The sequence below is a fragment of the Pogoniulus pusillus genome, chromosome 9, assembly GCF_015220805.1.
Source record: "Pogoniulus pusillus isolate bPogPus1 chromosome 9, bPogPus1.pri, whole genome shotgun sequence".
Classification (NCBI taxonomy): Eukaryota; Metazoa; Chordata; class Aves; order Piciformes; family Lybiidae; genus Pogoniulus; species Pogoniulus pusillus.
Window position 1 is genome coordinate 11,505,103 of NC_087272.1, and position 14,736 is coordinate 11,519,838.

General features: G+C 43.6%; 1 long non-coding RNA gene across 2 annotated transcripts in view; it reads right to left on the minus strand.

The window, feature by feature from the left end:
• Window positions 1-14,736, minus strand: part of LOC135178425 (uncharacterized) — a 141,170-nt gene that overhangs the window by 57,271 nt on the left and 69,163 nt on the right. For both annotated transcript variants that reach the window (XR_010303523.1, XR_010303524.1), the window contains exon 2: window positions 9,588-9,646. This is a non-coding gene — a long non-coding RNA (uncharacterized LOC135178425). The remainder of the gene's footprint in view (window positions 1-9,587; window positions 9,647-14,736) is intronic.

The following is a 14,736-nucleotide window of genomic DNA, read 5'->3' on the forward strand; positions in this document are numbered from 1 at the left end:
GCTTGAGCATGTATGTATACTGCACTGGGACCATCTTCTTTATTACTGTGTTCAGCATTGTATTGGCAAGTCTCTGTTCCAGGAACAACTCAGTTAATACCTGGCCCTTCTTTTCTTCCCCCATTCTGTCACACATAAAACAGCAGAGCTCTAGGATCACCTATTTGCCCAAGATTTTCCAGTTAACTCTGGCACCTGAACTGAATATTTATGCATCTCCTCCCAGAAGGTCTGCAGGCTTTCTGTGGTCTCCACCAGGGAGTAGTGTAACAGAATCCTAGAAATAGGATTCCCAGAATCCTGGAAAAATTCTCTAAGATCTTCTAGTACAACTATTTTCTAACTACCAAAACTGGTGCTAAACCATGGCTCTCAGCACTAAACCTGACTCTTTTAAAGACATTCAGGGATGGGGACTCAATCACTTCCCTAGGGAGCCTGTTCCAGTCTTTGAGAATCCTTTCAGTCAGGTAGTTTCTTCTAATAGCTAACCTAAACTTCCTTCAGGGCAACTTGAGGCCATTTTCTCTCATCCTACCCCTTGTTACTAGGGAGAAGAGACCAATCTCCACCTCACAACAACCTTGCTTGTAGAAAGCAGGAAGGTTTCCCCTCAGTCTCCTTTTTTTTCAGGACTAAATAACCCCAGTTCCCTCAGCTGGTCATCACCAGGCCTTTTCTTCAGACCTTTCACCACCTTTGTTGCCCTTCTTTGGACATGCTCCAACACCTCAGTGTCTTTCTTGTAGTGAAGACCCCAAAACTGCACCCAGGACTCAAGTCATGGCCTCACCAGTGCTGAGTACAAAGGGACAGCCCCATCTAAGATGTAAAAAGAGTAAACAAAGTAAAAAAAGCAAAGCAAGACATAGAGAGTGACTTGTGGGGAATTTCTGCTTTTGTTTTCCCAAAACAAATAGCAAATATTTCTGCTCAGGTTCAAATACTTGTTTGGGTTCCCCCCCTCCCCCCCCCCCCCCCAGTGTCATCTTACTTAGGTCCTGTAGCACATACACATTTTGACAGCCTTTAATTAAAGGACCATATGTTCCATTTCTACAGGCTTTTCAAATATTAGCTTCTGCATGCCCCACAAACTGAAAACCCCTTGTGGGAAGTGGATTGAAGGACCTACAGAAGCAGAACAATTAACTTTACCTGCTAAGACTTTGTGACTTAGGGATCCTTTGAGGGTGTGGGATTTTTGATGGTTTGTCTTACTAGAAGGATCATCACATATGAGAAGAGTCCTTTAAACAAATCAGGAAGTAATAAAAATTGCAGCTAGTTCTATGAAAGTTTCTCCCTTGGAATGAAAATGATTTTAGTTTTTATCACATGCTGTGTCTTTTTAGCATAGTTTTCAATCCTTGAGTAATGACTTGGGTATAAAATAAAAACTGCTAATTTGCTATGCTCGAGTTTTCACCTTCACTACTGCTGTGCTTTAAGCTGTGTCTGTTGAAACCTATACTTTGCATATGCCTTAGAAGTGCTGCAAGGTGTTGCTGTTTTGCTTCTGAGAGCTTTAAAGTGATCAAAAATGGTTAAGGTCCTCCAATGACAAGCCATACCACATGAATTCTCCACATGCTGGCAGAGCAGCTGCTAAAACCAATTAGATCATTATTCAGTTTGTCAATTTCTTGCTTTAAGAAGAAAAGAAAATACCTTAAAGCCTGAAAAGTTTAGTAGATAATTAAAATCAAGCCAGCTCTTGCAGCTTATAAACCTGGTTAAGTTACTAAGGTGCAAGGTCCTGCACCTGGGTCAGGGCAATCCCAAGCACAAAAGTACACTGGTCAGGAATGGGTTAACAGCAGTCTTGAGGAGAAGGACTTAGAGGGACCACTTAGTGATAAACTCAACATGAGCTGGCAGCGTGCACTTAAGGCCCAGAAGGAACTCGTGTGCTGGGCTGCATCAAAAGAAGTGTGACCAGCAGGACAAGGGAGGTGATTCTGTCCCTCTGCTTCGCTCTCACAAGACCCTAGTTGGAAAACTCTGTCCCCAACACAAGGAGGACATGGAACTGTTGGAGCAGGTCCAGAGTAGGCTATAAAGATGATCAGAGGGCTGGAGCACCTCCCATGTGGAGTCAGGCTGAGAGAGTTGTGGTTGTTCAGCCTGGAGAAGAGAAGGCTCCAGAGAGACCTAAAAGCAGCCTTCCAGTACCTGAAACAGCCTACAAGAAAGCTGAGGAGGGACTTTTGAAAAGGGCTTGTAGTGACAGGATGAGTGACAATGGCTTTGAGATAGAAGAGGGAAGATTTAGACTGGAGATTAGGAAGAAATTCTTTCCAGTGAAAGGTGGTGAGACACTGGAACAGGTTGCCCAGGAAGGTTTTGGATGCCCCTCACTAAAGATGTTCAAGGTCAGGTTAGATAGGGCCTTGAGCAACCTGGTATAGTGGAAGGTGAGTCCTTGGTCCCTGTCCATGGCAGGGGAGTTGGAACTAGATGATCTTTAAGGTCCCTTCCATGCCAAACCATTCTGTGATTCTATGATTAAAAGAAGGATCAATAGCCTAAAGATGACATATGGTCAGGAGAATGTCCTGGGCTTTTCATCTTAAAGCTTCTCTACTGATTTTAACCAAGTTCTTGGACTCATTTTTGGCTGTATTTAATCCTTTAATCTTAATGCTTTCTAGTGTGATAATGTTGAAACCTTGATTGTTATCTGCATCTCATTATCCCATCTTAATTTAAGGTCTAAAAATAATAGTTTCAGAGCCATATTAGCTCAAGATATTTCCCCATTAGCCAAAATCTAATTCCTGAGCTCATTCCAGGGGCAATTAAGTTGGAAAAGCAATTAAGGTTTCAGAAATCCGTGACAGTAGGAAAGGTTCAATCTAATATCTACAAGTACATGAAAACAAAACACATTTTGGGGTTATTAGGAAAATAAGGCCTCAAACCATGGCCAAGAGCACACAAGAGTTGGGTTATTAATAGCCTTGCTGTGTGAAGCACATTTCCACAGCAAGTATTGCACAGGTCCTGCAAAGCAAGCTGTCACTTCACTGCTCAATTAGTCCACACCACAAGGACAGGTGAAGAGCTTTCTTGCTAGAAGGTAGCCCTCTAAATGGGCTATGCATCACCTAGATCTTCCATTTAGCTACCTTTCCAGGAGCTCCTACCCTTGAGCAATGCCATCTAACAGAAATTCCTTGCTTCCAATGACCTTGCTAATGGCAATGGCTTTGGTCTTCAACCCCATCACCAGCTAAGACTCACCATGTGCAAAACACCTAAACTTATGCTAGTTACTCCCACTCATTCTTACTCATATGCTCTTCTTCCCCCTACAAGTCCAAGTAGGATGGAGTAGTGGAGTGACTTGGAAGAGGAGCATCACAGGAATGAATGTATTTTATGTCAGCAATTCAAGCCGCGTTCTGGTAAGAATTCACATGGTCTAAGAGATGGGGAGCAGAAACAGGAGAATTAGTGAGGCAGTCTTAGGGCATCTCACATGAAGAGAACAAATTGTGTCCTGAATTTTCAGACAGCCACACACAGAGTAGTTGAGCTTCAACTTCATGTAAACTTCCTTACCAGTCAGTTTAAAACAAGTTTAAAGGGCATGAATTCAGTTAAACTCCTTTCCCTTGAACCTTGTGGTCAGCCTGAATTTACAAGGTAAGCTGAGAAGACCCTGTGGATGAACTTTCTTGCTAGAGTGGCCATCAACAGCCAGAGCAGGAAAACAGTGACACAGGCTCCACTCGCAGCTTCTGCCCTTCTTCACTAAGTCCCAGTCAGCTCCTGAAAGTGCAGGTGCAAACACCAGCAAACCACAACCCAAAAGAGAAGAGTGTTTTTAGATTTCACCTGGAGATAGTAGAACTGTTGTAAAGCACAGGCTACAGAGGCAGGTGAGATCAAGTTCTCTTAGCAGTAAACACTTGACACTACATAAGCACGCAGACAGCAGACGTATCCCAACTTGAATTACTCAGAACTTCAGAAAAACAACACACGTTAGGGTGTGAGAAGAAACAAATATATACAAGAGGAGTTCATATAACTGGTTTGGTCAGAAAAGACCTCTGAGATCATTGAGTCCAGCCATCGACCTAAGACCACAATAGCCATTAAATCATGCCCCCAAGTGCCATATCCACAGTTCTTCAACACCTCCAGGGACAACACTCTACCACCTCCCTGGGCAGCCTGTTCTAATCTCTGCTCACTCTTGCAGTAAAGAAAATTTTACTAATCTTCAACTTAAACCCCTCCTGGTACAATTTCAAGCCATTTCCTCTTGTTCTACCACCTGACACTAGGGAATAGAGACTGACTTCCTCTTCCTACAACCTACTTTCAGGTAGGTTGCCAGAAGGTCTCTTCTCAGCCTCTTTTCCCCAGGCTAAACAATCCCAGTTACTTCAGCTGTTTACCACAAGACCTGTTCTCCAAAACCTTCACTGGTGCTGTTGCTCTAGCACCTCAAATGTCCTTCTCAGAGTCAGAGGCCCAAAACTCATGGTGTGGTACAAGGCACGATCACTTCTCTACTGCTGACCACTCTGCTCCTGATTCAAGCCAGGATGTTGTTGGCCTTCTTGAACACCTGGGCACACACTGGCTCATCAGTTTTCCAGCCACTGTGCCTCAAGCCTGCAGTATTCATGGGGTTGTTGTGACCCAAGTGCAGGACCCAGCACTTGGCTTTTTTTAAACCTCATACATTTAGTCTCAGCCCCTTGGCCCAGCATGACCAGATCCTTTTGCAGAGCCTCAAAACAGTTCAACAGCCCAACTTAAGTGACTATCATCTGCAAACTTACTGAGGCTGCCTCAATCCCCTCCTCCAGATCATTGATAATGGTATCAAACAGAACCGGCCTCAACATTAGCTCTGGGAAACACCACTTGGTGATCAGGCACACACTGGATTAAACTCCTTTTCCCACCACATTTTGGGCCTGGCCACCAGTCAGTTGTTAATACAGTGAAGCATTCACCCATCCAAGCCATGAGCAGCCAATTTCTCTAGGAGTCTGTGGGTTGTGGTTTATTTACTGTTTTTAGATGAACAAAAGCCCTACAAACCCACAAACCCTTGCTGTTGGTGTCTGTATTTGCTAATGGTTCTCTCTGACAAGAATCTGGGAAGCTGGCTTGAGCCTGCCAACATTTTCCCTATGTGTCACACTGTCACAGTTTTTACACTGCTGATGCCATAGACTGCCCTTGTTGGCTCCAAGACTGCTATAAGCCTCTCCAGAATGAGGCAGTTTCCATCTAAAAATAATCATCACCAGTATTCATTCATGCATTGAGCTATGTCATAGCGCACTGCAGAGAAGAGAAATGCCAGTTTATGCCAGCTGAGCCTCTTCCCAGCTGTGACTTCCTGTCCCAAAACATGACTGCTGGCACCTTGTACTGTAAGATTTCCTCTGTGGCCCTCATTTAAACAAGAATTTAAAAAACAGAAGTTAAAAGCTCATATCCTACTTGATAGCATACAGCAAATTAGTTGTGCTTTTAATCATCTCATTACATATATTCTAATTCAGGGAACTTTGCTCCTGGCAGAGTTGTGCACAGATTTAAAACATTCAGACATATGCTCATGCTCTCTCCTAGTCATAGAATAGTTTTGGTTGGAAATGACCTTTAAGATCATCTAGTCTGACCATTAGTTAACTCTACTGATTCTGGTATTAAACCGTGGCCCTCAGCAGCACTTCTCTGACTCTTTGAAGCACCTCTCTGGGCAGGCTGTCCCAGACTTTGAGAACTCTTTCATTCAAAAGCTTTCTTTTAATATCCAACCTACATCTCCCCTAGTGCAGGCCATTTCCTCTTGCTCTATCACTTCTTCATAGAGAAAAGAGACCAACTCCAACCTGGTTCCAGCCTCCTTTCAGGGAGTTGTAGTGAGCAATAAGGTCTCCTCTCAGCCTCTTCTTCCTCAAACTACACAGCCCCAGCTGCTTCAGTCACTCTCCATAAGAGTTATTCCCCAGGCATAGAGAATGCTCTCAGCTAAACTGCAGTTTTCCTTAAGTATCATCTTCAGTAACATAATCAACACCTCCACGCTCTCCTCACATGAATAAAGATGTTTGAAGACCTCCTTGATATGCATGGGTGACCAAAAACCACAGATCATGTTGTCACTTTTTTTCCCTCACTTCAAGTTCCATAGAAGAGACCTGAATGGAGATAACAGCCTGCTTGGTAAGGGTAATAAAGTTGATGAATAATGATACATCTTGTATGATAGCTATTTCAGTCACTGAAGAGATCTAATAGTACAGGGAGGTTATTATGCATTATTTTTAGTGCTCCAAATCAATAGCACAATTGTCCTTTTCAGTTCAATTTGATTTAGATGAACCTCAGTGTGCAGAGAGAAGAACGAGGAGCACTGTCTCAAATTAAATGGAAACAGAAATCATGTTCTTAGCAGGGTGTGTTTTATGATAAGGCAATTGTGCTGTGAACAGCTTCTTATTTCAATATTTTGGATGCTTAAATAAAGTGTGTGCTTCAGACAGATGGGAATCTTGGAGGAAATACATTTCTCCAGAAGAAAAAATTATCAATTCTTTTGTGAGGAGAGCTGCTCTCAACAGGATTCTCAAGACCAGGTCAATATGATGTCATGATTCTCAATTCTGCTGCTGAATAGGTGGGCTCATGATGGAGGAAGACCCCATTGAAGAATCATCAGTCATCTCAGGCTCAAGCTTGAATCCAAGTTCTTTGTTCTAAATAAGACTGGGGTCTAAAGCTTCTATCACCAGAACAGGTGTTCAAGTCTATCCTAGTCCTTCTTGAGTGCAGTAAGATTGTGGCCAGGAGGGCAAGGGAGGTTTGTCCTCCCACTCTACTCTGCCCTGGTGAGACCACAGCTGGAATATTGTATCCAGTTCTGGGCTCCCCAGTTCAAGAGGCACAAGGATATATCAGAGAGTGTCCAATAGAGGCTATGAGGATGATGAAGGGACTGGAACATCTGTGTGATGAGGAAAGGCTGAGAGATCTGCAGCTGTTTAGTCTGGAGAGAAGGCTGACAGGAGATCTTACAAATGTCTACAAACATGCAAAGGATGAGTATCAGGAAGAAGGGGTCAGGCCCTTTTCAGTGCTGTCCTGTGATAGGACAAGGAGAAGTGGACACACATTGGAATTCAGGAAGTTGCACCTCAATCTAAGGAAAAACATCTTTGCTGTGAGGGTGCTGGAACCCTGCAGCAGGCTGTGGAGTCTCCTTCTCTGGAGACTTTTAAGATCTGTCTTGGGATGTGTTCCTGTGTGACATGCCCTAGGAGATCCTGGTGTGGCAGTAGGGCTGGACTTGATGATCCCTAGAAGTCCTTTCCAACTTTAACCATTCTGTGATTCTGCAATTCTTCTACTTGATGAAAAACTTTGTAAAGTTCACAATGATTTTTTTTCATATATTCTTTTAAATGTCAACTGTTTTTTCACAACACAGAAAACCTACTTTCTCCTAATCAAGGGAAGCAGCAGGACAAATGTTCCTTACACAGTTCTGTCAGAGGACTTCAGTTTTCATCTGTTAATGCAAACAACTAAACCCCTCCACGAGTTACCCCCTCCTTTATTCTAACTCTAGGTGACAAATTTCCTGCTCATAATCTGTTCCCCAAGTGTCAAAAGACCTGCCTTCTATTCTGGCTTTGCCCTTGCCATCCTTTGGAACTGCACCTGTGTTGCACAGAAGCCTTTTCATGAAAAATAAATGAAAGAGAGACCTGCAGGTGGTGATTACACTGATATTGCTTCTACTCCATTCAGTGCATTTATTAAATTCATTAAATGACAATAATAAGCCACTCCTGTTGTGCATTTCTTTAGGACTGCAATTGATGTCCCAGTATCTCCATCTTAGTATCTGAAGAACCAAGGGAGCTCACCTGAACCCTGAGGACATGTGGGAAAAATTACATTCTAGAAGTTAGCTAGGTCTGTACATCCTTCTGTGAGATACACCACCACTGAAGCAAGTTCTTTCAACAGTATCTGTTTTGTCCAGGCAGTCTAGTGATCCAGTCATAGAATAAGAGAATCATTTCAGTTGGAAAAGATCTTTAAGATCAACCAGTTCTAACTCTACCAAGTTTGGTGCCAATACGTGTCCCTCAGCATCACATTTCTGATTCTCTGAAATATCTCCAGGAATATGAGTTCCAGAACACAGAATCAGAGAACTGCAGATTCACAGAATGGTAAGGGCTAGAATGGATCTCTGAAAATCACTGAGTCCAACTCATCTGCCAGAGCAGGATTGTCTAAAGCAGATCACATGGGAACACATCCAGGTGATCCTTGAAAGTCTCCAGAGATGGAGATTTTACCACCTCTCTGGGGAGTGTGTTCCAGCCTTTGAGTACCCATTCAACCAAGATTTTTTTTTCCTCCTTATATCCACCCTAAATGTCCCCTGGTGCAGCTTGAGGCTGTTTCCTCCCACCCTATTCAAGTAGGAGGAGAAGGTTCTAGTCCATAAGCTCTACCACAGGCAGCCTGTGGAACTTTCCTTCCTAAGGAGTGGAAAAGGACTAAAAGCTGTGGTCAGCTGGAGAATTACAGCTAAGCTGACACCTTATATTCAGGGCTCACCTGGAAGCCATTCAGTGTGAGCTGAAGCACTCCTGTCCTCTGTCTTAAAGATGCAGACAGTGAAGACACCTTGAGCCAGTAGAAGGCAATCTGTTAATGACCTACCCACTTAAGAGCCCTGCACAGTTTCCTCAGTAAATACAGAACCTGACAGCTTCTTCTTGTCTGCTCTGTGAAAGAGGCAACATCTGTTGCTTTGTCTGATGCCCACCTTTGTGCTTAGACCCTTTGCTCCATGCACAAACACAGCTCAGGTGCCCTCTGTACTGACCTGAGCTGTGCTGGTTCATACACATACTGCTTGTCTTCAACCCGCTCCTAGGCCCAGATGGGAGGATTAATGCTCTACTTACCAGCCACACATCCCCATATATCTTCATTTGCCACACAGAACTGACACTGGACCATTTTGCCTTGAAGACAGACAGAAGATTGGCCAGGTTGGGCTTGAGATAGAAGTTGCATGATTACTCTTGTAGGAAGAAGGTGTCAAGTTGTAAAATAAGCCTCTCTTAGACATGAAAGTCATCAGAAGAAACTCTTGTTTCTAAGAGCAAAGCAGAGGACTGTGGTCACTAGCCAATTCCAGCACCTGCTGAAGACTTCCAACTGTCCTCTGCAGGAACCTGGGCTCTACACCTTGGCAAGGCACTTTCTCACTGCACCAATGCACTAGCACAGAAGGTTTTACATCTGTCACATGGATTCAGAGCAAAGCAGGTACTGAGTGCTGTTGAAAACATGACACAGAGCCTAAGTTCTTTAAAGAAAAAAAAAAAGTCATTTTCTAGCAATCTTTTTCTTCAACACAATGAGTTGGTTCTGCTAGGACTTTTCTCACACAACCAGCACAGCACTGAGGGCAACTTCATAGCAACAGTCAGAGAGACACTGTATCTGCAACATTATTATACTCTTGCTGGCATCAGCATAATTAAGACCACTTCTTCCTTCCCAAGAGGCAGTCTTACCTTTGGGCACCACTGGATGTCTTCAAACAGAAGGCACTTCTTCTGAAAGCAGCACTCTTCTGGAAACAGAACACAAAGGACTGTTAGGATGAACACAAACTAGACACCTAGAAGCAAGAAGAGGTGATATTTTCCACACACTGGAGCTACTTGTTTATCCCAATAAATATCTTCATTTTGATATTTGGTGACCACAAAGATGATCAGAGGATTGGAGCAACTCTCTGGTGAAGACAGCCTTAGAGAGTTGGGCTTATTTAGCCGGGAGAAGAAAAGGCTCTGGGGGGTCCTTAGAGCAGCCTTTCAGTATTTGAAGTGGACTACAGCAGAGCTGGAGAAGGATTTTTGATAATGGTATGAGGTGACAGGATGGGGGTAATGGCTTCAAAATGGAAGTTGGGTTAGACAGAAGGAAGAAATTCTTCCCCATGAAGATGGTGCAGCACTTGAACAAGTTGCCCAGAGAAGTTGTGGAGGGTCCAAATCTGGAATTGTAGAAAACCATGTTAGGATGTGGCTTTAAGCAAGCTGGTCTAGTAGAAGGTGTTCCACACCAGGGTGTTGGAACTAGATAATCAAAGTCCCTTCCTAGTCAAACCATTCTGTGATTCAATGATTCATTCAATGATCCCGAGGTTCTCAATAGCAGACCAAAAGCCACATTTTGTCAATTACAGCAGTTCAATTCTCCTTTAAAGAGGTGTTACCCACAAAATGCAACTTGGAGCACACAGAACTGAGAGTCCAGGTCAGTCATAAAAAGATGAGACTATTTATTGATCTTTCAGAAACACCATCTTCTAACCAGAAAGCTTTTCCCCCCATCATAGCCTGAAATTACATACTACACATATAGCTATAAAGTTGTCAGATAATGAGGCTTGAGGCTCCAGGCTGAATGGGTTTCAAAGCTCATTAAATGGTCTACCTAATTGGAGAATCAGAATATGGTAGAGATTAGAAAGGAACTCTGGAGATCATAGGAGTCTAATCCCACTGCCAAAGCAGGATCACCTAGGGCAGGCCACACAGGAACACATACAGACAGGTCTTGAAAGTCTCCAGAGAAGGAGACTCCACAGCCTCTTTGGGTGGCCTGTTCCAGCACCCTCACAGCAAAGAAATTTTATCTCAGGTTGAGGTGGAACTTGCAGGGTTCCAATTTGTGTCCATTGCTCCTTGTCCTATCATGGGACACCACTAAAAGGACCTTGGCCCCTTCTTCCTGACACCCACCCTTCAGATATTTATAAAAATTAACAAGATCTCCTCTCAGTCTTCTCTTCTCCAACTTAAGCAGCCCCAAGTCTCTCAGCCCTTCCTCACCACACAGATGTTCCAGTCCCTTCCTCATCCTCCTAGTCTTCATGGCACACACTCCATTATATCCCTGTCCCTCTTGAACTGGGGAGCTCAGAACTGGACACAACACTCCAAATATTTATTATAGCATTTAAAAAAAAATGTCTGAGGGCTCAAGTGAAGGTTAACAAAAAGCTAACCCACTTGGAGCTATTCAAATTGTGTGAAGACTTTAAGAGAGCTCCATCTTGTTCGTTCCAAGATACTGAAAAGCTACAAACATTGTTTTCTGCAGGTGTCTATTAGAATTTTCTACTCCCATGGACATAAAATTTATGGTTGGAAAAATATGCCCTGGAGAGTTACTGCTGTACACAACATCTACTGAGTGTAAATAGCTTCAAGTTCTATTTCAAAGGTGCTCCCCCCCCTCCCCAGTCTTAACTCCTCTGCATGTGTCAAATGTCCTTTAATCAGCACAAATTACATCACAAGTGAAACACTGCTGTGAAAAGGCAAACATCCAAGACATACATAAAAGAAGCAAGTCTGTGTGGGCCAAAACCTCATCCTTCTCCCCTGCTCTACACTAGTTTTAGCACTGTATCTACTTTTAGGTGCCAGACTGCGAGTAAGCGACTCACAGATATTGAGGAACCTAAAATAAGTTGTGAAAAAAATCAAGTGTGGAAAACCTGCACAGAAAATATGCACAGGGTGTTGCTGGCAGTGATATCATCTCCCCAGGGATTTTAGGAGAGAGCCTGGAAGATATTTTAACACATGTGTTTTCCCATAATCACAGAAAGTGTTCATCCAACACTTCACATAATTTACATATAAATGTGACCTCATTAAGGAAAAAATAAACCACAACAGTTAAACCCTCTGTAGCTGCCCATGAGCAGACAGGGTGGGGAAAGAGTGGCTGGGTGGGCTGCCCAGGACAGAAAGACCTAGAGCTGCTGGTTGATAGACAGCTGAAGGTGAGCCAGCAGCATACTCAGGTAGCCGACAATATCCTGGTCTGGATCAGCAATAGTGTGACACGCTCAGGTCTTGAAAGTCTTTAGAGAGAGAGACTCTACAACCTGTCTGGGCAGCTTGGTACAGCACTCCAGCACCTTCACAGTAAAGAAGTTTTTCCTCATGCTGAGGTGGAACTCCCTGTTCATGAACTTTTCATTTTTGTAACTGCAAAACCCTGCTACTTTTCCTGGACTTTTTGTTGTTAGGCTACCACAGCTTGAACTTTGGTGCAGACCAGAGCGTGTGGATTACTCTTCTGCTATCTCACACATCATTTGTGGTAACCCTCTGCACTCACAATGCATTCACTTCCTCCAGATGGAAGCCACTATTCTCAGGGTACTGACATTCTTCAGTCCGTTTTTGAATGACATTCTGTGTCATAGCTGCATTATCACCCACAGAGCTCCTAGTTGACATATATTGTCTCTTACTCTAAGAATTATCAACATTCCTGACTTCTGGATGGAAAATGGGGAACTGATCTGATGAATGTCAAGTTTGGTTCATGTCAGGATGCGCCTTCTGTCATGATCCATCAAGGAAGATTAAACAGATCTATCCTATGAATCCCATTCATTTAGTCAGCAGCCATGATGCAAATTCTTTCCCTGAGTAAATCTACTCCACTTGGGCTACTGCAGCTTTCTAGGATGAGATCCTCATGTTCTGATAGTGGCTGCATGTCCCACTTCAATTCACAATCAGTTATGGCTCTGTAATCACCAGACAAAGCAAATGCCATATGCCTCCCACTGACTACAGAAAAACAACTCTGCTTTTCAGCAAATCAGACACAAAACTACAGTTATTAACCCTACAAGTCTCTAACAGATATATATATATATATATATATATGTATTTCATCTAAGGTGGGATAGACTCATAAATAATTTACAGGAAGTTATGACTTTGTTATCTGAGTAATATATCTGAGAGGAAGGACTAGAATCAATGGGGTGGGCTATTACCCACTGAGAACTGTAGTAAATTTCTTACATTAAAATCTGTTGTGAAAAATATTCTGCTTGTCTCACTCCACACACTGGAGGCATTCTAAGTGGCTTGCCACTGAGTCCCCATTGGATGATAACACTGTCCAAATTTCTCATCATTTCACACTTTTTCACTCCATTGTTGCCTGCTCGTTACAGCTTGCTGCTGTAAAAAATGATTCTTAATGAAAAATAGCTGACAGGAACTTTATGCTTCCCTGACAACATTTGTATTGGGCTGAATACTGAAGCATTACTGACGTAGCTTTGGACAGGTAGCCATGAGTTAAGCAATTGCCTTGGGAGGAGGGTGAGGAAGAAGCTTTTATTACTATCCTTATATCCCTGAAAAGTAATGTCCTCAGAGCAGAGGGAAGATCGTGGATGCTGCTATCAGAGAACAGTGTGATCCCCTGGGGCTTATCACCACACTCATGATAATCAGGAAGAAGAGAAGTCACATCTTTTTTCTTCAAAGGTTTAACACACATGAGCCAGACACATCCCCTTTATAACATCAATGCCTCCCCAACTCATAGTCATCTTCAGCTACCACCTGCAAAGTGGGACGTGGGTAGAGACTGAAAACAGCTGAACATGTGGGCTCATTCCTAGCTCTTTCTGGAGGGACTTTTTGCAAGGGCTTGCAGTGATAGGATGAGAGGGAATGGATTTAAGCTTGACGAAGGTAGATGTAGACAGGATAATAGGAAGAAGTTCTTTACAGTGCTGACACACTGGAACAGGTTGCCCAGGGAGGTTGTGGGTGGTCCCTCTCTGGAGGTATTCAGGGCTAGGTTGGATGAGGCCTTGAGCAAGCTGGTCTAGTCAGAGGTGTCTCTGACACAGGGTTTGAAACTAGATGATCTTTAAGGTCTCTTTCAACCCAATCCATTCTATGATACTATGATTCTCTTGCTGAACATAGGATTTGGATCCATTGCACCCCCCTTACCATCAGCAGCCTGGGGTAGGAGCACAGGGCTACATCCTGTGTTGTATCTATGCAAACTGAAGTCAAGTGAGAAGCCTAGAGGCACTAATTACTGACTGTCCTAGTTACTAACAGCCATGGTTGCATCCCCATCTTTGTCACAGAATGGTAGGGATTGGAATGAACCTCTGAAGACAACCTTGTGCAACCTCCCTGCTAAACCAGAATCACCCACAATAAATCTCACAAGAACACGACCAGGCTTTTGAATTCCTCCAGGCTTCACTACCTCTTGGAGATCTCTGAACCTGGTCCAGTGCTCTGCCACCCTTAAAGTGAAGATTTTTTTCCCTTATGGAATCCTGTGTTCCAATTTGTGTTCACTGCCCTTTGTCCTATCACTGAATGCCATTGAGAAGAGTCTGGCTCCATCCTTCTGACACCCTTTAGCTCTTGCTGAATGTTGAGAAGATCCCCTCTCAGGTTCCTCTTCTCCAGACTAAACAGCTCCATCTGTCATCCTCTCCTCCTAAGTTAGATGTCCCAGTCCCCTCACCACCTCAGTGGCTCTCTACTGGACTCTGTCCAGTAGTTCCTTGTCCTTCGTGAACTGGGGGACACAGAACTGGATACAGTATCCCCACAGCAGCATGCCCTTGCACGGCTCTCAGCTGCTGCAAAGCGTCAAGAGGAAAGAAGGTAAAAACCCCACAAGCCCTGTTTTTAGCAGCAGGATTGTGGCAGTCATTGGCTAACTTGGATAAGCTGCTCATGAAACTAGGAACTGCCCTGTGCTCCTGGAGCAGCACAGAAACAGTTACTGGGAGTTAAAGCCACCTGGCTGGGCCAGATGAAATGCCTCTATGTGCTTTCTGTACCACTTAGACCG